This window comes from Bos grunniens, chromosome 13, assembly GCF_055505025.1.
Source record: "Bos grunniens cultivar Pamir isolate PY7600 chromosome 13, Bosgru_T2T1.0, whole genome shotgun sequence".
Classification (NCBI taxonomy): Eukaryota; Metazoa; Chordata; class Mammalia; order Artiodactyla; family Bovidae; genus Bos; species Bos grunniens.
This window is the reverse complement of record NC_141177.1, coordinates 56,066,398-56,089,524: the sequence shown is the minus strand read 5'-3', so window position 1 is coordinate 56,089,524 and position 23,127 is coordinate 56,066,398.

Below are 23,127 nucleotides of genomic sequence, written 5' to 3'. Positions count from 1 at the left end.
TTGTTACTTTCATTTGTTCAACAAATATTTCTTAGACACATACTATGTACCAAACACTGTACTAATCCTTCAAATCAATCACTGTCCAAAAAAACAGTCTTGCCTAAATTAATTTATGAAATAAACCATGCATGTGCTTTTGTTTTTCCTTTTTATTTTATTTTATTAATTTTATTTTATGTTTTATTTCTCCTTTGTTTCTTCATTGTTTTGTCCTTTCTTTTAACTAATTTTTCTAAGAATACTCAAGCTTCCATTTTATTTTCAGAAATTCAGTATATTCTCAGATCAGATCAGATCAGTCGCTCAGTCGTGTCCAACTCTCTGCAACCCCATGAATCGCAGCACGCCAGGCCTCCCTGTCCATCACCAACTCCTGGAGTTCACTCAGACTCACGTCCATCGAGTCAGTGATGCCATCCAGCCATCTCATCCTCTGTTGTCCCCTTCTCCTCCTGCCCCCAATCCTTCCCAGCATCAGAGTCTTTTCCAATGAGTCAACTCTTTGCATGAGGTGGCCAAAGTACTAGAGTTTCAGCTTTAGCATCATTCCTTCCAAAGAAATCCCAGGGCTGATCTCCTTCAGAATGGACTGGTTGGATCTCCTTGCAGTCCAAGGGACTCTCAAGAGTCTTCTCCAACACTTCTCAGATGGTTTTAAATCCTCAAACTCTTTTTCATGCATACTGGCTATTTTGTATCCAAGATTTTAATGCATATAATTTTTAAGAGGGATAATTACTTCAGAAGTCTGATTTCAGTAGCTATAACTCATATCCATTGATCTTAGTTAATACGACATATCAGTCATCATTTCAAAATCCTATGGCTGGGGATTAAATTAAACTTTCAAAACATCAGTATCATTTAGAATTCCCACTAAGAATATGAGTGTGTTCAAAAACAGAAAATAGCATCTTTATGTACTCATTATTTATAAAAGATTAAAATTATCATATTGAAACATCAGTGACTACATGTTTATTTCTTATAAGTTACTCCAAATAATTGGATCTCATATTAATAAGGAAATTGCACAAAGCTCTAAAATCAAACCACAGTTGCTATTTTTTAAATTGTTTTAGAAAAGGAAATCAATATGTATTTAAAAGAGTTACAATTCAAGAGTGAATTGAGGAAAACAATATGATTCAATCAAGAGCTACTGAATACAAACATTATATTCAAAATAAAACTAATGTTGTCAATTCTATTACTTAATCACTAGGTTAATAACACTAGCAATTCAAGATAGCAATTCAAGTCTTTAGGAAGATTCTTACTGACATATAACTGTATCAAACTTGTCAAAAATCCTATTTGGTGAATCACATAGGTTCCCCCCTGACCAAAGCAAAATAAAACAAGTATCCTTAGTCAATTTAAGATCAGTAAAACAACAATAGGAATTAATCATAATTGATTTAATTTTTCTGAACAAAATGTACCATGAATTCTACTTTAGTTTTTTTCTATTTTTAATAAAATTACCCTATGCATTTATATGGGATTAAAATAGAGACTCAACAAGTTATTCTTTTGTTTAATCTGGGAATGCAGTTTCAGAAGCATATTTCTGTGCTGAGGTTGATATTTTAGAATATTTTTATAAAATATCATAAAATAATGTTATAAATTCCTTTGGCCTTTCATCTTCCACATTCTATGTGAAAGTTTTTTAAAAAGAAGGGCAATTCAATTTAATTGAATTATTCTCAAATGACTCTCATTAAGTAGCTTGGTAGTTAAGCTTGAGTCTATTCCTGTAATTTTTCTGACCCCTCTCTCAAAACATCAACACACTCAGAGATTATAGGAAAAACCCACTTCAGATCTGAATTTGGCCTGAATTTCACACAGTTTGAATATACTCCTACCATTTGAAGGCATTAAAAACAAACAAATTATTATTTTGCTTGTCCCTTTTGGAGTCTCTTTCCTGGAAGCAATGTTTAGGATCAACAGTGATCCTAAGTTCCCATACAGGATTGTTAAAAAAAAACAAATTTATCAGTGCTTGGCTTAGGGACATAGTGCTAAAATAACAGATGGAATCAATATCAAACGTTACAAAGGAACTACATAGGAAAATCAACAGTTCTTTGTAATGATTGATGATGATTGTATAAATGTCTTTTTTATGCTTTTAGCATTTCTTCTTTTGAAAGAGTCTAAGTAGATGCCATAAGTGGTCGTTGTGAAGTAGCTCCAAATAGGCATTAATTGAGTTGCATGCTAGGCTGTGATCAATTGTAAATCAGCATTTTGTATGACAGTCATGAAAGAAAGGTAAAGAAGTAATCACCTGGCTGTCTTAATTAACGTACATTTGAGAGAGTTCAGCTTTCTATAATTAGATCCCCCCACCCCAGTGTCAAAAGACACACACACACACAGAGCTCTTCCCTTTCTTTCCCAGGACTGCCATAGACAACTTTCTGGTTAAATCCATGTTCAGTGGTTATCATTACTATCATTACATTTGCTTTCTTGTATATTTGTGCATTTTTTCAGTTACTAATTTGTTCATCTATTTGCTTAATTAACTTTAAACCTAGCACTATGTCCTGTTTATGTACATGTTGCATGTATGTATTTTAACAAAAGAAACACCTTCTGCATCCTCTTTCCATTCTCCAGCTCCAATTTTTATTTTCTTCTCTAAGTCTAAATTCTCTTCTCCATCATCCAGTTTTTTACTTTGCTTTTTAAACCCTCTCTGTATTGGATTTATGGATTACATGAATTGTTATATCTTAGATTACTCATTCTGATAAAACATACCTTCCAGGAGTAAACTTTTAGAAATTTGTTGGGACGTGCTCAATGGTTCAATACAAACTAATTTTTGTAAAAGTTCTATTTGTACTTAAAAATATGAAGTCCATGGGGTCACAAGCAGTCAGAAACAACTTAGCAACTAAACAATGCTTCAGTTATCGGCTGCAACATTCTAGATATGTTTACAAAAATAAGTTTTTTCATCATGTTGGTTAAATTTTCCACAGTCTCCTGGTATTTTATTGTTCAATTAATTCCTGAGAAAGGTTGTTAAAATCTCTCATTAAGGTTGTGGACTTATATATTTTGCTTTAAAGTTTGTCAAATTGTACTTTATATGTATTTTGAGTATCTGGCATTAGACACACACAAATTTAAAATTATTTCTTCTCTGTGACTTAAAACATTTTTATTTATGATTATTTATTTGTTTATGATTATATCATTCTAATATGATAAAGATATTTTGTCACTGATCATTAAAAACTATCTTAATTTCCAATAATGCTTTTTGCTTGGAGATTTACTTTTTGATATTAAAATAAGGATGCCATACCCTTTCCACTGTTTTACATCTCTGTCTCTGCACATTTTGTATACTTCTGAACAGCACACATTTGGTTTAAGAAATGTCTGTCTGCTCACTGGAATATTCAGTTATTTTAACTATAGTTTAAGTAAACATTTTTATTTTGTCCTTGCAATTTATTTCACCTGTTCTACATTTCTTTTCATCATCTTTCCTTTTGGATGATTTATACATATTTCTTTATCCTTTTGAATATTTTTGTATATTTTAAATTTCTAATTTCCCTCCCACAGTTTTTTAAAATTAAAATTCTATTTCTAAAAGGATTAGTAACTATTTCAGAAATTAAAACCTGCATTAAGTGCTCAAAGTCAAATAGGTTTTCAGCTTTTTTGACATATAATTGATATACCATTGTGTAATTTTAAGGTATAAAATACAATGAATTGATACATGTATATATCACAAAGTGTTTGCCACAATAAAGTTAGTTAACACATCCCTCACCTCACATAATTACAATTGTGTTGTTATTGTTATGGTGAGAACATTAAAGATATACTCTTAGAGCAACTTTCAAGTATGTTATATAGGTATTGCTAACTATAGTCACCATGCTGTACCTTAGAGTCTTAAAATTATTAGTCTTATAACTAAACTTTTGTACTCTTTGAACAACACCTCCCCATTTTCCCCACCCTTCAGCCCCTGGCAACTACCATTTTATTGTTTGTTTCTGTGAGTTTGATGTCTATATAATGCAAATATAAGTGAAATAATACAGTATTTCATCTTTTCCTGTATGACTTATTTCACTTAGTTTAATGTCAGCAACATCCATCCATGTTGTTGCAATTGCAAGATTTCCTTTTTTAATGGATGGATGCGATTCATGGGGGTCTCAAAGAGTTGGACACGACTGAGCGACTGAACTGAACTGAACTGAACTGAATGTTCCATCGTAGCACACTTTATCCATTCATCCATCCATAAACACTTAGGCTGTTTTCATTCTTGGCTATTGTGAATAATGCTGCAGCAAACATGGGAGTAGAGATATCTCTTTAAGAGAATGATTTCACTTCCTCTGGGTATGTATCCTGGAGTGGAATTGCTGGATCGTATGGTACTTTTAATATTTTGAGGACCCTCCATACTACTTTTTCAAATGGCTGGACCAATTTACATTCCCATCAAGGCTTCCTTTTCTCCACATCCTTGCCAGAACTTTTATCTCTTATCTTTTGATAACAGTCATGCCAACAGGCATGAGGTGATATTTCCCTGTGGTTTCAGTTTGCATTTCCCTGATGATTCGTGATTTTGAGCACTATTTCATATACCTGTTGGCCATTTATATGTCTTCTTTAGAAAAAAGTCCCTTCGGTTCCTCTGCCCGTTTTTAATTAGATTATTTTCTTGCTATTGAATTATATGAGTTTCTTTTATGTTTTTGGTATATTAACTCTTCATTGAATGGTTTGCAAACATATTCTCTCATTCTGTATGTTGCCTTTGTTTTGTTGTCAACTGTTTATTTACTGTGTAGGCGCTTTATTGTTTGAGGATTGATGTTAACTCTTCTTTAAATATTTCCTAGAATTTACCCATGAATCCTGGGCTTTACTTTGGAAGATTTCTGATTACTAATGAAATTTCCATACACATTATTAGTCTCTTCAGATTTTCTATTTTTTCATGATTCAACTGTGGTAGGTGCAAGCAGCAAGGGTCAGGGTCAACTTCAGCTCACAGGCAGCTGCAGGGGTTCTGCCTGTTGGCATGGTCACTGGTGAGTGGAAAATTTCCTCATGGGCACACACAGGGCAGTGGAGACCAGTGCTGGGAGTCAGGCAGGAATTCTGGGTATGCTATGGAATACCACATGCAATCAGCATCAAGAAAAGGAAGTGTGTGAAGACACAGGTGGTGCCCTCATCCTCTGCCATCTGAAGCACACATGTAACATTTTATCAAGTAAGAAACAGAAAACATACTGGCAATGGTTCTTTTGTATTCTGAGAGACCACCTGTGAGGCCAAGCGGAAACACGCAAGTGTTTATTTTTCTTAGTTACTTCATGAACAGAAACTGAAAGATGCCTAGGGCAAGAAACTGCATTCTATCCCTCCTCCCCAACCCCCCCTTTTTTTTTTCCTTTTCCCTGTCCCTTGAGTTCACATGTCAGGAGCGATTTTTTCAAAAGAAATATTATATTAGCCAATTTCCAAGAAATTAAACATAGACACAACATTATAAAATCACAATGTAAGGAAAGATGTCTTTTTCAGAAGCAAAAATAAAATTGGAAGGATTCTTTTTGCCCTTCTCTTTCCTTTGGCCACTAACAACAGTAAATTTCAGGGGATTAAAAGAAAGAAAGGAAAAAAAAAGAGGAGGAGGAAAAAAATAAAGTCAAAAAGGAGATTAAAAAAGCTAAAGCAGTAGCCTTGTGTTATGAGAACAGTCCATTCTATTGTAGATAATAAAACACATACCTTCCCAAGAGCAAATACACTGGCCCTAGAGGGGTCTACCTTCAGCTCTGTACCAATTGCATCTATGGCAATCCTTTGCTTTGGTTAAGGATGGTACATAAACTCTTTGGCAGGTTAACCAGGCTAGACTAGACATCTGTGTATATCCTGACAGGTCCTGGTCACTACTATTTTGTCTGGCTATAAGCAGCTGCCTTTGTAGAAATGGTAAAGGAGGGAGAGAAACCCTGGGAGAATTACAGAGAGAACATAAACACATTTCTTTGCAGAGGGCTGTAAATTACATCTTCTCTTCATTCCACCCCTCACCCCTCTCCATGAAACCAAAAAGCACAACTTTCTATCTATACAGAAATAAGAGGTTTTTCCAAGGACCTGTACTAAGAAATTCTAATTTTTGTTAATGTGACTGCTAACAATGTTACCTGTTTCATCTATTTTTAATTGTCAGCTTTCTAAAGACAACGTGTGTAAATCCAGCTCTACATTTTTGCAGAGGAGAAGGCAATGGCACCCCACTCCAGTACTCTTGCCTGGAAAATCCCATGGATGGAGGAATCTGGTAGGCTGCAGTCCATGGGGTCGCTAAGAGTTGAACACGACTGAGTGACTTCACTTTCACTTTTCACTTTCATGCATTGGAGAAGGAAATGGCAACCCACTCCAGTGTTCTTGCCTGGAGAATCCCAGGGACGGGGGAGCCTGGTGGGCTGCCGTCTCTGGGGTCGCACAGAGTCGGACACGACTGAAGCGACTTAGCAGCAGCAGCATTTTTGCAGAAGGTTGTTGATTTTAATTAGAAAAGTGGGTTCATTATCAGAGGCACTAAAGTTTATTTTTCTTACCAGAAACATTACCATGGAAGGTTTTTCATTAGTATTTATGTAATATTAAAAACAAACTATTATCATATTTGGAAATTCCCCAGTTATTTGGCATATGAAGAAAGAGTGTTCAAATTATTGTTTAAAAATTTCACCCTACGTTTTAGTGTCAGATAGACATAACCCTAAATACTTTGTGTCTTAAATTGTTCAAAGCTTCTTGAAGTGAATGCCAATTACTAATTCTCAAGTGGTGTTTGGTAACTTCATTTAAAAAGGAAATATAAACACAGTGTTTTGTTGCATTGTACCTTGGCTGTTTATTAGAATGTCTGCACTTAAATTCTCGAAAGTAAAACTTAATGGCAAAGGTTTTAGTAAGCATTTTTCTGTTCAAATCTGAAATCCAACAGCTTGCAAAGAATCAACCATTATAATAATCATGACATTGGTGTTCTAAATTTGGGCTTGGATTCTAATGAAAATTTTTTTCATGTAAGCAGTTGGAGTTTCTTGTTACAGGATTGCAGAGCTGGGTTGGGAGGCTTAGAAGACTTGGAATCCTAGAGCTGTTATCCTAAAAACAGCCATCAATTACAGAAAAATGGAAAATTCAGGCACCCATAGCATCGTTCTTTAACATGTGGTTTTGTTTACTGCAGCTGCGTTCTATACATGTGAAACAAGTAAGTGAATTCAGTGAGAAATGCAGTGTGTTTTACCCCTACTTGTTAATCTAAGCCAAAGTGGAGTGAAAGCAATAACTGACATCTTCCATTTGTCAATTAATTATCAAATGCCTTGTAATACTCCTCCTACTGTTGAGTCATAATTAACTTGTGCACTATTCAACTTTTCTGTAATTTATGATTTGTTGCTCTAACTTGCAAGTACTTTGAAGGCCCTGGAGATTACATTTTTCATAGTCTCTGTCTTCACCATGTCTATAAGTTGGCCTGGGTTTAGTAGCTTCTTAAACTTCTTTGATAATTAAACTAAACAACTATATGATTTAACAGAGGTGAAAACACATTATCATAAAAAGTGGGTCTTCTAACCAACCTCCCCTTAGGGTGGAGATGTTGCACATAAGTGATTTCCTTCCTTAATAAGAAAATGGACAATTATTTGAAATACCAGAAATTTAAACTCTCTGAACCTCAACACAGCTACTCATTTCCTCTGTTCCAGGAAGGAGAGTTGCTTTTACTGATGTATCAAAACAGTCAAGGTGTCCAAGAAGATGGAGTTTAATTGCAATTTTAATAGCACACAACTGGCACCCCGCTCCAGTACTCTTGCCTGGAGGGTCCCCTGGACGGAGGAGCCTGGAAGGCTGCAGTCCATGGGGTCGCTGAGGGTCGGGCATGACTGAGCGCCTTCACTTTCACTTTTCACTTTCATGCATTGGAGAAGGAGATGGCAACCCACTCCAGCGTTCTTGCCTGGAGAACCCCAGGGACAGCGGAGCCTGGTGGGCTGCCGTCTATGGGGTCGCATAGAGTCGGACACGACTGAAGCGACTTAGCAGCAGCAGCACTGCACCAAGCCAACGTTGTGACATAAATTATAGTATAGTATTTATTTTATTGATCATAATTTTTCTTAATTTCTTAATTTCAGCATCATCAAATGAATATCCATAGCTATGAAAAAATGTTAGCTGGCAAGGACTACAGCATTCCCTACAGAACTAGCAATCGTACACCATAGCATCATTCCAGCAGGATAAAATGGGCACCAAGAACCTAACCGCAGAAACCAGCAATAAAGGCAGCATCAATTATGCCACCACAGTCTCTAAAGTAGCAAAGAACACAAGACAACATCAATTCTTCAATCTTTATCTCTGAATCAAGCCATGGGACTCCATGAACACAGAGACAATGTGTGTTAAGTTGGCTGTCCTGTTCCAAATCACAGACTTGGTTAAAGAGTTATAAAATAAACCTTAAGAAGTTGCTCTGTTTATGACCACAGAGCAAGGGTCAGAAGTGGAATTCTGGGAGCTGTTGAAAATTTACTTCATAATATTACTTAAAACTGGCCTCAAGGGAGAAGAGAAAATGGAAAATGGCTCTAATTTCATCTTTCTCACTTGAAATTATGGGCTGCTATTTACAGTCCCGTCTCAGTCAACTGACAGCAAATCTTTTCCTATGATTGCAGGATGTTTCCTGTCTTGAGTGAAGTGAATGTGCTTGAGGAACACATGGGACAGGGTGAGAGTTCAGCGCTGAGGAAAATGCTCCCATTGATACCAACTCATGACAAGACTTGATGATATGGTCATAAAGTAGGTCCCAGCACTGAATTATTTCACTCTGGACTCCCCTGAGGCCTAACACATGAACTTGCAAAGTGTGAGACTTTAGGATCTAGTGACAAATGTAGTCATCGAGAAATTCCAGAATTCAGTGCATTTTGTCAACATGGCTTCAACAAGAGGATTATGCAAAACAGATTTATTAAATGCAGGACTATATAAGTCAGGAATTGTTGTGATGGGATGAAAAACCATCAAACCAGTTAGAACTGTCAAGCACAGCTGATAGAAAGCTGAGATTTACCTCATTCAGAGAAGTCATGTAGGGTTGAGAATCATGAATACATGAGAAAGCAAGAGATTTTAGTTAAAAACAGTGAGTTCATATAATATTTTTATTACTACCAAGAGATGTCTTTTTAAATAATTATTTTGATGACGTGTCCAAAAAGACAGGCACCCAGACCATCATTCTCCAACAAGTGGTTTTATCTATTATAGCTATGCTCTTTGTACTAAATATATAATTGATATAGCTAGTAGAATTATACAATTCTGCCTTGACAAGGAATATAAATTGAACTTTACCATTTTACTATTGCTGTATGTTAAAATAAATCAAATACAGGGGCTGGGTGCCATCCTTGTAAGTCAAGCATGAGGCCTGATCCTGTAGCCTTTCAACAGCTTCACACTTTGCCTGGTAATAAGTCTTTCCCCACCATATATGGAGCCATATGAATAATCATTAAATAAAGTTAATATCTATAATGACTCTAAAATAGAAATATATATTAATTTCTCCTCATATCAACCAATGAGTTGACCAATGTGTAATCACTCAGTACAATATATATGAAGATATTAGTAACAAATGGAGAAAATTTTAAAGCAGGGAAATACTGGAAACAAGTAAAACAACAGCTATGAAATTTCATCATAGTGATATTTTTCTCCCATTTTTCTCCTGCTGCATTGAAACAGAAAAGTATGTTGAGTATTTTCTAAGTGCCTAAAATTAGAAAATCAAGGAGGGTAAAAGAAGGAAAACATAATCTCTGCCCTCTGAGTTCTAATAGTCCTTCTATTGCAAAGTATCTTTTTAGAGTCCAGTCATAATATTTCACAAATTAACCTGAGGACACTGAGGACAAAAGCTGAGGACACTCAGAACACTTAGGATTTTAGACAAACTAAAATTATTTTAGTATAAATATGTTACAAATATTACATGAGACATGGTATGTGTGTGTGTGTTAGTCGCTCCATCATGTCCAACTCTTTGTGACCCCATGGACGGTATCCTGCCAGGCTCCTCTGTCCATGGGATTTCCCAGGAAAGAATGCTGAAGTGGATAGCCATTACCTTCTCCAGGGATCTTCCTGACCCAGAGATCTAACCTGGGTCTCCCACATTGAAGGCAGATTCTTTACCGTTTGAGCTATCAGGAAAGCCCCGTATAAGACATACTTATACTAAAATATGTACTCATTTATTATCTAAAACTCACATTTAACAAGAGATAATGTAATTTTATTCCAGAAGCCCTATTTCGTGGATGTTGTTTGGTTTTAAGTAATTCCAGCTGCAGTAGATGAATGTTCCCATTTAGGCAACTCTCCACTCAGAAGGAGGAACAAAAAACCCCTCTACATTGTTGCTCCATTTCCAAAACCCTAGCTTGAAAATGTGATCTGTGGTGTCTCCCTCCCAGACATCTTAGACAGGGAGCCTCTTGGCTGAGTGGGTCAAGCTAGGACAGCACTTACATCCCTTTTGCTCACATTTCATTGCTGAGATCTCAGATGGATGACCCCATTTATTTAGGAATGGCAGTCTACCATGTGGTCCCAAAGAAGAAGGAGAAAGTGAAGTTCTTGCCTAGCAGTCTCTGCTGCAATGCCAAAAATAGTACAGAAAATGAGAACTTATTAACAGAAGATCATTATATTGTTTACACACATTCAAGAAAAGAAAATCACATTAATGTGAATTCTAGCAATGAAAAAGTAATTTATATGAAAGTTTACAAGTACATTAAGGAGTGAATTATTACTTACAAACAGAAGTCAATTAAGACACAGATATGTGACTTATGTATAGTTAATTATCAACTGTACATGTTAACTGTACACAATGCACATGCTCTTACTCTATTCATTGATGTCATTAAAGACTTCCAATGGAAACTGATATCAGTTCCCCAAGAACCCCCTTATAAAGTTTTTTGTATTACCAATTGTATTTGAAAATAAAACTGCATAACCTTAGTTCTCCAAATCATATTGAAATTTTTCATATAACTGCAATTTTAGTATAAAAATATAAGGATATTAAAAATGCATAATAAATGTACGGATAAGATATAAATTGAAGTAAATGACTTAAGATTGGCAACTGAAAACCAGAAATGAAAAATAGAGAATAAAATTTATAGTTCAGTTCAGTCACTCATTCGTGTCTGACTCTTTTTGACCCCATGAACTGCAGCATGCTAGGCCTCCCTGTCCATCACCAACTCCTGGAGTCCACCCAAACCCATGTCCATTGAGTCAGTGATGCCATCCAACGATCTCATCCTCTGTTGTACCCTTCTCCTCCTCTCCTCAATCTTTCCAAGCATCAGGGTCTTTTCAAATGAGTCAGCTAATCACATCACGTGGCCAAAGTATTGGAGTTTCAGCTTCAAAATCAGTCCTTCCAAAGAAATCCCAGGGCTGATCTCCTTCAGAATGGACTGGTTGGATCTCCTTGCAGTCCAAGGGACTCTCAAGAGTCTTCTCCAACACCACAGTTCAAAAGCATCAATTCTTCGGCGCTCAGCCTTCTTCACAGTTCAACTCTCACATCCAAACATGACCACTGGAAAAACCATAGCCTTGACTAGATGGACCTTTGTTGGCAAAGTAATGTCTCTGCTTTTCAATATGCTTGTCTAGGTTTGTCATAACTTTTCTTCCCAGGAGTAAGTGTCTTCTAATTTCATGGCTGCAATCACCATCTGCAGTGATTTTGGAGCCCAAAAAAATAAAGTCGGACACTGTTTCCACTGTTCCCCCATCTATTTGCCATGAAGTGATGGGACCGGATGCTATGATCTTAGTTTTCTGAATGTTGAGCTTTAAGCCAACTTTTTCACTCTCGTCTTTCACTTTCATCAAGAGGCTTTTGAGTTCCTCTTCACTTTCTGTCATAAGGGTGGTGTCATCTGCATATCTGAGGTTATTGATATTTCTCCTGGCAATCTTGACTCCAGCTTGTGTTTCCTTCAACCCAGCATTTCTCATGATATACTCTGCATATAAGTTAAATAAGCAGGGTGACAATATACAGCCTTGACGAACTCGTTTTCCGATTTGGAACCAGTCTGTTGTTCCATGTCCAGTTCTAACTGTTGCTTCCTGACTTGCATACAGGTTTCTCAAGAGGCAGTTCAGGTGGTCTGGTGTTCCCATCTCATTCAGAATTTTCCCCAGTTTCTTGTGATCCACATAGTCAAAGGCTTTGGTATAGTCATAAGGCAGAAATAGATGTTCTTCTGGAACTCTCTTGCTTTTTCCATGATCCAGTGGATGTTGGCAATTTGATCTCTGGTTCCTCTGCCTTGTCTAAACCAGCTTGAACATCTGGAAGTTCACGGTTCACGTATTGCTGAAGCCTGGCTTGGAGAATTTTGAACATTACTTTACTAGCATGTGAGATGAGTGCAATTGTGCGGTAGTTTGAGCATTCTTTGGCATTGCCTTCTTTGGGCTTAGAATGAAAACTGACTTTTTCCAGTCCTGTGGCCACTGCTGAGTTTTCCAAATTTGCTGGCATATTGAGTGCAGCACTTTCACAGCATCATCTTTCAGGATTTGAAAAAGCTCAACTGGAATTCCATCACCTCCACTAGCTTTGTTCTTAGTGATGCTTTCTAAGGCCCACTTGACTTCACATTCCAGGATGTCTGGCTCTAGGTGAGTGACCACACCATCATGATTATCTTGGTCTTGAAGATCTTTTTTGTATAGTTCTTCTGTGTATTCTTGCCACCTCTTCTTAATATCTTCTGCTTCAGTTAGGTCCTTACTATTTCTGTCCTTTATTGAGCCAATCTTTGCATGAATTGTTCCCTTGGTATCTCTAATTTTCTTGAAGAGGTCTCTAGTCTTTCCCATTCTATTATTTTCCTCTATTTCTTTGCATTGATCACTGAGGAAGGCTTTCTTATCTCTCCTTGCTATTCTTTGGAACTCTGCATTCAAATGAGTATATCTTTCTTTATCTCCTTTGCTTTTCACTTCCCTTCTTTTCACAGCTATTTGTAAGGCCTCCTCAGACAGCCATTTTGCCTTTTTGCATTTCTTTTTCTTGGGGATGGTCTTGATTCCTGTCTCCTGTACAATGTCACAAACCTCTGTCCGTAGTTCTTCAGGCACTCTGTCTGTCAGATCTAGCCCCTTAAATCTATTTCTCACTTCCACTGTATAGTCATAAAGGATTTGATTTAGGTCATGCCTGAATGGTCTAGTGGTTTTATCCACTTTATTCAATTTCAGTCTGAATTTGACAATAAGGAGTTCATGATCTGAACCACAGTCAGCTCCCAGTCTTTTTTTTGCTGACTGTATAGAGCTTCTCCATCTTTGGCTGCAAAGAATATAATCAATCTGATTTAAGTATTGACCATCTGGTGATGTCCATGTGTAGAGTCTTCTCTTGTGTTGTTGGAAGAGCATGTTTGCTATGACCAGTGCGTTCTCTTGGCAGAACTCTATTAGCCTTTGCCCTGCTTCATTCTGTACTCCAATGCCAAATTTGCCTGTTATTCCAGGTGTTTCTTGACTTCTTACTTTTGCATTGCAGTCCCTTATAATGAAAAGGACATCTTTTTTGGGTGTTAGTTCTAGAAGGTCTTGTAGGTCTTCATAGAACTGTTCAACTTCAGCTTCTTCAGCATTACTGGTCGGGGCATAGACTTGGATTACCGTGATATTGAATGGTTTGCCTTGGAAACAAACAGAGATAATTCTGTCATTTTTGAGATTGCATCCAAGTACTGGATTTTGGGTCTTTTGTTGACTATGATGGCTAACTCCATTTCTTCTAGGGGTTCCTGCTGACAATACTACTACTGTATATAATGGTCATCTGAGTTAAATTCACCCATTCCAGTCCATCTTAGTTCACTGATTCCTAGAATGTCGATGTTGACTTGCCATCTCCTGTTTGACCAGTTCCAATTTGCCTTGATTCATGGACCTAACATTCCAGGTTCCTATGCAATGTTGCTCTTTACAGCATTGAACCTTGCTTCTATCACCAGTCTCATCCACAACTGGATGTTGTTTTTGCTTTGGCTGCATCCCATCATTCTTTCTGGAGTTATTTCTCCACTGATCTCCAGTAGCATATTGGGCACCTATTGACCTGTGGAGTTCATCTTTCAGTGTCCTGTCTTTTTGCCTTTTCATGCTGTTCATGGATACCACTTCAATATTCTTGCCTTGAGAACCCCATGAACAGCATGAAAAATTTATAGTATGAATTCATCAGTTTAAAGAACATAAATTAAACATCACTTGCTCTTAGTGATGTTTTAAAAGTATAGGTCAGTAAAAAAGTAGGAGGTGACACGAAGAGTCAAAGGAAGAAGTCATAGAAATAAACAAAATCTAGTATTGAGGTTCCTCAAATGTATAAGCAGGGAGAGGAAAGGGAAAGATGACTTTAAAGTATCTTTAACATTAAGCTGCTGCTTTTTCATTACTTTAAAGTATGAGGAAGAAATTTAATTTTGATTCAAAAGAACAGCTGAAACACAAAGTTAGATAAGCCTTGAGTAGAAATGGATGAGAGAAAGGGTATATTTAAAGAGACAAGTAATGAGCTTTCTGTTACTTATTTGATGTAACTTTAACCTTAACAAGAGCTTTTGCAGTTGATGCCATTACCTAATAACCTACTATTATTGATTTTCAAAGAAAACACATTATCTGCAGGAAAACTTTCTGAAAGTCACAAACAAGCATGAAGAACCCAGAGGCAAAAGATTTGTAAAATCTTTAAAAGATAGCTAGAGGCAAAAGAGTGAGCAGTGGGAGCAGATCACCAAAACACTTGTCTGCCTAATAAATGTTCCACAGAACAAAATCTATTCAAAGCATAGCCCAGAAAGCAGCCTCAGCCTTGTGCCGCTACAGAGCTCAGCTGCGACCTTGCTAGAGCAAGCCACAGGTCTGCCCCAACTCAGAATTATTCACACACAAACACTCTGCCTGCAGGAAGAGCAAAAAGCACTTTAATAATCAAATTCTGTGACAACATAAATATTTCACCATGTCAACTCAAGGTGCAAGTTGGCTTGTCTTCTAGAATAATTCAGAGGACAGAACATGAGTCTGTAAAATAGAAAATGTATTGACCTAATACTGTAATACACACACACACACATATATATATACACACACTCTCACTGAAAGATACAAGTTGTTCAAGACCCATTCCTTATTTGAAACTTCAAAGCACTCCTCCAAATAATGGGGTATAATTCTGACTCCTTTCTAGCCTCATTTCTAGAAAGCATAAAGTCACCTTCAGATGCACATGTCTCCATATCCATCTATTTCAGATAACATTTCTTTTCCTGGTGATTTATAATCTCAAGAGAGACCAGTGAGACACAGCAAATACTGTACAAGAATTTTTTGAGGATAATCCTACACAATATTCCCTTCTCTATCCCAGTTTAATATTAATAGCAAGACAGCACATCCTACAAAGAGAAATAAGTAGAATAAGTCTTCTCTTGCCCTCCCTCCTTCTCTTCTCTCTCTCCCTCTCTCTCTCTCACACACACACAATACTCAACTGCCTTGTCCTAACTATTATATTTAATTCAGAATTGTTCCAGGCTAATGGAACAAGATGGCTTCTCTTTGGCCCTTAGTTCCCTTCTCTTTGTACCTTTCATTCATATGGGTCTTGGCCCTTTGCTTGCCTAGTGTTCTCAGTTTGACCTATATTATCTTATTACCATTGTTTCTTTTGGAGTTTTCCTGCCTTAATCAAACTTCATTGTTCTGAGCCTCACTGTAATTTGAATTATATGTAATGGTGAAAAGAAATCTGAAAAACATGTAGTAAACCAATGTTTCATAGTTGATTAATGCTAACTCCATGGGAACAATTTTATTCAAATTAGAGATGTCTGGAGCCACAAAACCATAATCGAAAGTATGGGATATATGTGACCAGAGGCAATTATACTCTCTTTAATACAAGAATTGATCAGTCTGGTCCAATTTCTTATACAGAACTAAATTTCAGAAGAGAATGTCTAGTCACTGGCCGACTGCTTACAAGTTCTGGCACAATTTGAAAATACACAAATGTGATACAAGAAATAAATTATGAGACAATTTATTTATTGCATTGTAATTTTCAGGGTTTTTGAAAACATAGTTATTTATTAGATGGAAACATGGATATTATTTACAAAATTCTCCCATGTTGCAGCCAATATGAATTAAGATATACTAGCCATGTGCCAACCACTAATAGATACTTTATCCATTATTTCATTCAATTTTTACTACAACTCTACTGTACTACTGTCCTTGTTTTCCAGGTGAGAAAACCTAGGCTTGCTTGATGAGAGCTAGTAAGTACAGAGGTCAGATGTAAAACACAAGGCTACTTGTCTGCACGGCAGGCTTTTTGCCCTTTGTTGCAATGCACCTGCCCCTTGGTCAGGTGCCGAGTTCTCTCTGGCTGTTTACCATCCAACCTCGCATTAAGGAGGCTGCTCGTTTGCGCACCAGATTAGGTACATGACAATCTAGTTGCTTCCTCAGTTAAAATTATCCTCTTGAGGAAAGAACACCTTATTTTCCAAAATTCTAACTCCTTTCTGAAAATGAGTGAACATGGATCACACACTCTTCTGGGGACTGCTTATATGAGCACTGGGGGATATTTTGAGATCATGAACACAGAAGAATACTCAAATATGAAGACAAAATGAAAAATATTAGGTAATTTTTAAGTATCATGACAAATTTAGTTTTCTTCTACTGTCAAAATAATTTCCCGAATGAACCATTTTCCCCTGGAGAAGGAAATGGCAACCCATTCCAATATTCTTGCCTGGAGAATCCCATGGACAGAGGAGCCTGGCAGGCTACAGTCAATGGGGTTACAAGAGTCAGATACCACTTAGTGACTAAACCAGCACCATGAATCATTTCAACCATTTAACCACTTGACTTTATCTTGCTCAAGTAATAGAGATCTTATATGAAGAATATTACAATACTTAGGTACCTTTTGTTCTGAGACTGGTATTAAAACCCCAGCTGTGCAACCCAGGGCTTAAAATCCTTACCTTCTTTTCAGACAGAATTTTTCTTCCTTATGTTAATATTTTTTTAAAGGTAGAATCTATAGATTTTGAAGGCAAATTTTTTTGTAATGGAACTCAATTCAAAGTAATGTTTGTCTCTGTCTTTAAAGACAAACATGTTGTGAGCGACATTTAATTCCAACACTGTGTAAACAGCAGCCATCCTGCAATTACAAATTATTTCCTTCATTACTGCTGATGCCTCAAGCCTTAAGAAACACCAGGGAAGACAGACAAAACAAACAAAAATAACCGATTTCCCTCAACCTTTCCTGCTGCATAATTACTTCCTGTGTTTAGCTGATATTTGCTGATATTTGCTTCCTTAGGCCTGTTTCTATATGTTTTGCCCTTATAAATGGCCAATGGAAACACTAAATAGGAAAAAATTTACACCAATTGTTGGCCAATCCTTTCACTGGTTTCATTTAAAAATGAAATTAAAATTAGAAAGATAATAGTATTCTTCTACCTTTGGTTTATAAGTCATTTGAGATGGAGAATTAAAATGAAGTTAAGTTTCCTAGAAAAGTCCACCTAAATATTTAACTGACCTCCTTTTTGTCTTTACAAGAAGAGGCACTTGTGTTTATCTGTTTTTTTTAATTTTGCATATATATATATATATATATTTGCATGTGTATATATATATATATATATACACACATGTTCGTGTTCTTAACCATTTATTCCATAAAAGGCTTAATTTTCCTTCCTTTTTTTGAGTGAATTGATAAATAGTTAGATAGAATCACTGACTCAATGGACATGAATCTGAGCAAACTTCCTGAGATAGTAAAGGACAGGGAAGCCTGGTGTGCTGCAGTCCACAAGGTCACAAAAAGTCGGCCATGACTTAGCCACAAGTACAGCGCAGTGCATCTGTGATGTATTTTAGAGTTATGACAATACTTTAACACACTGGTACACTTTCTGTGCTCATTCAGAATGATTAATATAAGTGGAAAAATTAACTCTAAAATGTCTTGTTTTAAAAGCACCCACTTCTCAGACAGATGGCTCACTGGTCTCCTCCTTGGATTATGGCTTTGGGATATAGAAGCTTATCCCCTGGAATCATGCCTTCTCTTCAATAAGGGACTTCTAGAGATAACCGACTAGGTTCAGGTCAAAATGCAGATCCCCCAAAGTTCTGGAGTCACTGCTTCTCAAAACAGTGCCTAATAATACTTGTTACAATGACAAATTAAAAAAGTTAAACTTGTATGTTTTTGCTTGTTTTGGGGTTTTTATTAGAATATAATTGCTTTGCAATGAAGTGAATCAGCTATATGTGTACATGTATCTCCTCCCTCTTGGACCTCGCTTCCAGGCCACCTCTGTCCCTATTTAATACAGCACTTCTCAGGGTCTGTAAGACAGTAATAATGCACATGTAACTTTCCAAGTACTGTCAGTGAGAAGTAACCAGAGGGTGTTTTCCCCACATGCCCTCATCTGCGTCTCTAGACTGTTGTTCTTCCTAGGCTAAATCAGGAAACATTTCACAAAATAATAGCTCTTAAAGAACAAGATGGAACAGTGTGCAAAACCTCAGGAAACTCAGGCAGTGGCTGAATGAGCCAGGCAGGAAAGGGAGAGAAGGGGAGGTGAGGCCTCTGGGCATCTTTCCCCTGGACTGAGCGTTTCTTCAGTATTTGCAGGATAAGTTGGTCCATTAGCAATAAAGATGTGCTTCTGGAGGTGGCAGCTTCCCTGGTGGCTCAAATGGTAAACAATCTGCTTGTGATGCAGAAGGTCTGGATTAGATCCTTGGGTTAGGAAGATCCTCTGGAGAAGGGAATGGCAACCCACTTCAATATTCTTGGCCTGGGAAATCATGGGGACAGAGGAACCTGGCAGGCTATAGTCCTTGAGGTCACAAAGAGTCAGTCAAACACAACTGAATAACTTTCACTTTTTTTTTCACTTTCTGAATCTGGTACCTTTTGGGCAATGATCAGGAAGGCAACTGGTTATTTCTATTTGTATATTAAGGGGGAAAAACTTTTCTGGCAGTTGCATAAGCTTTTACAGTGCAAATCAGAATTTACAAGCTAATAAGTGGTCAATAAAATTCAGATCAGTTCAGTCACTCAGTCGTGTCTGACTCTGTGCGACCCCATGGACTAGAGCATGCCAGGTTTCACTATCCATCACCAACTCCCAGACCTTGCTCAAATTTATGTCTATTGAGTTGGTAATGTCACAACCATTTCATCTCTGTTGTCCCTCCTTCTCCCACCTTTAATGTTTCCCAGCATAGAGTCTTTTCTAATGAGTCGGTTCTTCGCATCAGGTGGCCAAATGATTGGTGCTTCAGCTTCAACATCAGTCCTTCCAATGAATATTCAGGACTGATTTCCTTTAGGATTGAATGCTTGGATCTCCATGCAGTCCAAGGGACTCTCAAGAGTCTTCTCCAACACCACAGTTCAAAAGCATCAACTGTTCAGTGCTCAGCCTTCTTTATGGTCCAACTTTTACATTCATACATGACTACTGTGGAAAAGCCATAGCTTTGACTTAGATGGACCTTTGTCAGCAAAGTAATGTCTCTGCTTTTTAATACGCTGTCTAGGTTGGTCATAGCTTTCCTTCCAAGGAGTAAGCGTCTTTTAATTTCATGGCTGCAGTCACCAACTGCAGTGATTTTGGAGCCCAGGAAAATAAAGTTTGTCACTATTTCCATTGTTTCCCCATCTATGGGCCATGAAGTGATGAGACCAGATGCCACGACCTTAGTTTTTTGAATGTTGAATTCTAAGCCAGCTTTTTTACTCTCCTCTTTCAATTTCATCAAGAGGCTCTTTAGTTCCTCTTCACTTTCTGCCATAAGGGTGGAGCCATCTGCATATCTGAGTTTATTGATATTTCTCCCGGCAATCTTGTGCTTGTGCTTCATCCAGCCCAGCATTTCGCATGATGTACTCTGTGTATACATTAAATAAGCAGGGTGATAATGTGCAGTCTTGACATACTCTTTTCCCAATTTGGAACCATTCTATTGTTCCATGTCCTGTTCTAACTGTTGCTTCTTGACTGCACTGAGGTTACTAGAAGGCAGGTAAGGTGGTCTGGAAATCCCATCTCATTAAGAATTTTCTATAGTTTGTTGTGATCCACATAGTCAAAGGCTTTAATGTATTAAATGAAGCAGAAGTAGATGTTTTCCTGGAACTCTTTTGCTTTTGTGATGATCCAGTAGATGTTGGCAATTTGATCTCCCAGAGATCAAGCTTGAACATGTAAATCTAAATCTAAATCTAGCTCGAACGTGTGGAAGTTTTTGGCTCACATACTGTTGAATCCTAGCATGGAGAAATTTGAGCATTCCTTTGCTAGCATGTGAGATGAGTGCAACTGTGAGGAGGTAGTTTGAACATTCTTTGACATTACCTTTATTTGCGATTGGAACTAAAACTGACCTTTTCCAGTCCTATGGCCACTGCTGAGTTTTCCAAATTTTCTGGCATATTGAGTGCAGCACTTTCACAGCATCATCTTTCAGGATTTGAAAGAGCTCAACTGGAATTCCATCACCTCCACTTGTTTTGTTCATAGTGATGCTTTCTTTTTTTTCTTTTTTTTCTTTTTTTCCCTTTGCCTCACGTCTGGGCAAGATGATAAAATCTGGGTGTTTGCTGCGTTAGCACTGGTGGGAGTTCAAGACACACAAGTCTCCACTCATAGGCAAGAACCCTCAGCCTGGACTCTCCCTTAAGCACCATTAAAACCCCAGGCCTGTCTCCTTTCCTTGCTCTCTCAAGCCATTTTCAGACCTGCTTAGGGTTTCTGCCCTGACTTCTCTGGAAAATCCTCAGTTTGGTAAATAATAAACCTTTTCGTACCCTCTTGGTATGTTTCTATATTGGAACCAAATTGTGGTTGGGTGGGGGGCCATCTTATTTTTCAGAATGGCTATGGCACTTTCAATTTAGAAAAATTATTTCAGGATTAAAAAGGAATTAATATGATTGATGGGCCTTGGGGAAATAAATATGTTGAGAAAATAACAAGACTAAGCATAAGTTTTAGAATAACTAAAGCATGATGCTGTTGTTCAGTTGCTAACTCATGTCTGACTCTTTGCAACCCCAGAACTGTAGCAGTCCAGGCTTCCCTGAACTTCACTATCTCCCAGAGTTTGCTCAACTAAAGCATCAGTGATGTGCAAACAAAAAGACTCATTTGTATTTTGGTATAATTAAATGCATTGCACTTTAACCTGAGCAATGTCTCATTCTTCTGCGGTGGCTAAAGAGAAATGGGAGCTTAAACTATTTCTTGTTTGGTGCTATAACTTTCCTTGCTCATTGCAGAGTTCCACAGTTGTGCATGGAAAGACAAACACCAATCCGTGAAGAGTTCTCTTACTTCCTTGAGCTTCCTAGGCTTTCCATACTCCACAGCAAGGGCTCATGTCAATCAGACAGGAATATAGGACCTTCCTCTCTAATGGATAAGTGGATAAGTGTTAGTCGCTCAGCGTGTCTGACTCTTTGCGACCCCATGAACTGTAGCCCTCCAGGTTTCTCTGTCTATGGAATTCTCCAAGGAATAATACTGAAGTATCTGCCATTCCCTTCTCCAGAGGATCTTCCTGAACCAGGGATTGAACTCGGGTCTCCTGCATTGCAGGCAGATTCTTTACCGTTTGAGCTACAGGGAAGTCCTTATCCTCTCTAATGGGAGAGGCTGAAATTGACATTTCTGCCATATAACCCTGTCTTTTGCTACCACAGAAGAGGTGGTCAGCTAAAGGCCTGTCACTCTGCGGTTTTTTTTTTTTTTTGTCTATCTATGTTGTAATCTGTGTTAGAATTTGCTTCCTTTTTATTTTATTTTATTTTTTTTTGTGTTAATAAACTTCTGTTTGATTTTGTCCTGCTATTCTGTCATTTCTTACAGAGATCCTCAGCTAAGAACTCAGAAGGGTAAAGGGAAATAAGCCTCTATGTCACCCTAAGTCAGCTTCAATAATTGCCATAGTGAGCAGTCTTTTTTTTTGGGGGGGGGGGATGAAATGTCCTATAGCTATCAATTAGGTCTAACTGGTCTATTGTATCGTTTAAAGTTTGTGTTTCATTGTTAATTTTCTGTTTAGTTGATCTATCCATAGGTGTGAGTGGGGTATTAAAGTCTCCCACTATTATTGTGTTATTGTTAATTTCTCCTTTCATACTTGTTAGCATTTGTCTTACATACTGTGGTGCTCCCATGTTGGGTGCATATATATATATATATAATTGTTATATCTTCTTCTTGGATTGATCCTTTGATCATTATGTAGTGACCTTCTTTGTCTCTTTTCACAGCCTTTGTTTTAAAGTCTAATTTATCTGATACGAGTATTGTGACTCCTGCTTTCTTTTGGTCCCTATTTGCATGGAAAATCTTTTTCCAGCCCTTCACTTTCAGTCTGTATGTGTCCCCTGTTTTGAGGTGGGTCTCTTGTAGACGACATATGTAGGGGTCTTGTTTTTGTATCCATTCAGCCAGTCTTTAAGGTAATTACTGATAAGTATGATCCCGTTGCCATTTACTTTATTGTTTTGGGTTCGAGTTTATACACTATTTTTGTGTTTCCTGTCTAGAGAATATCCTCTAGTATTTGTTGGAGAGCTGGTTTGGTGGTGCAGAATTCTCTCAGCTTTTGCTTGTCTGAAAAGCTTTTGATTTCTCCTCCATACTTGAATGAGATCCTTGCTGGGTACAATAATCTGGGCTGTAGGTTATTTTCTTTCATCATTTTAAGTATGTCTTGCCATTCCCTCCTGGCTTGAAGAGTTTCTATTGAAAGATCAGCTGTTATCCTTATGGGAATTCCCTTGTGTGTTAT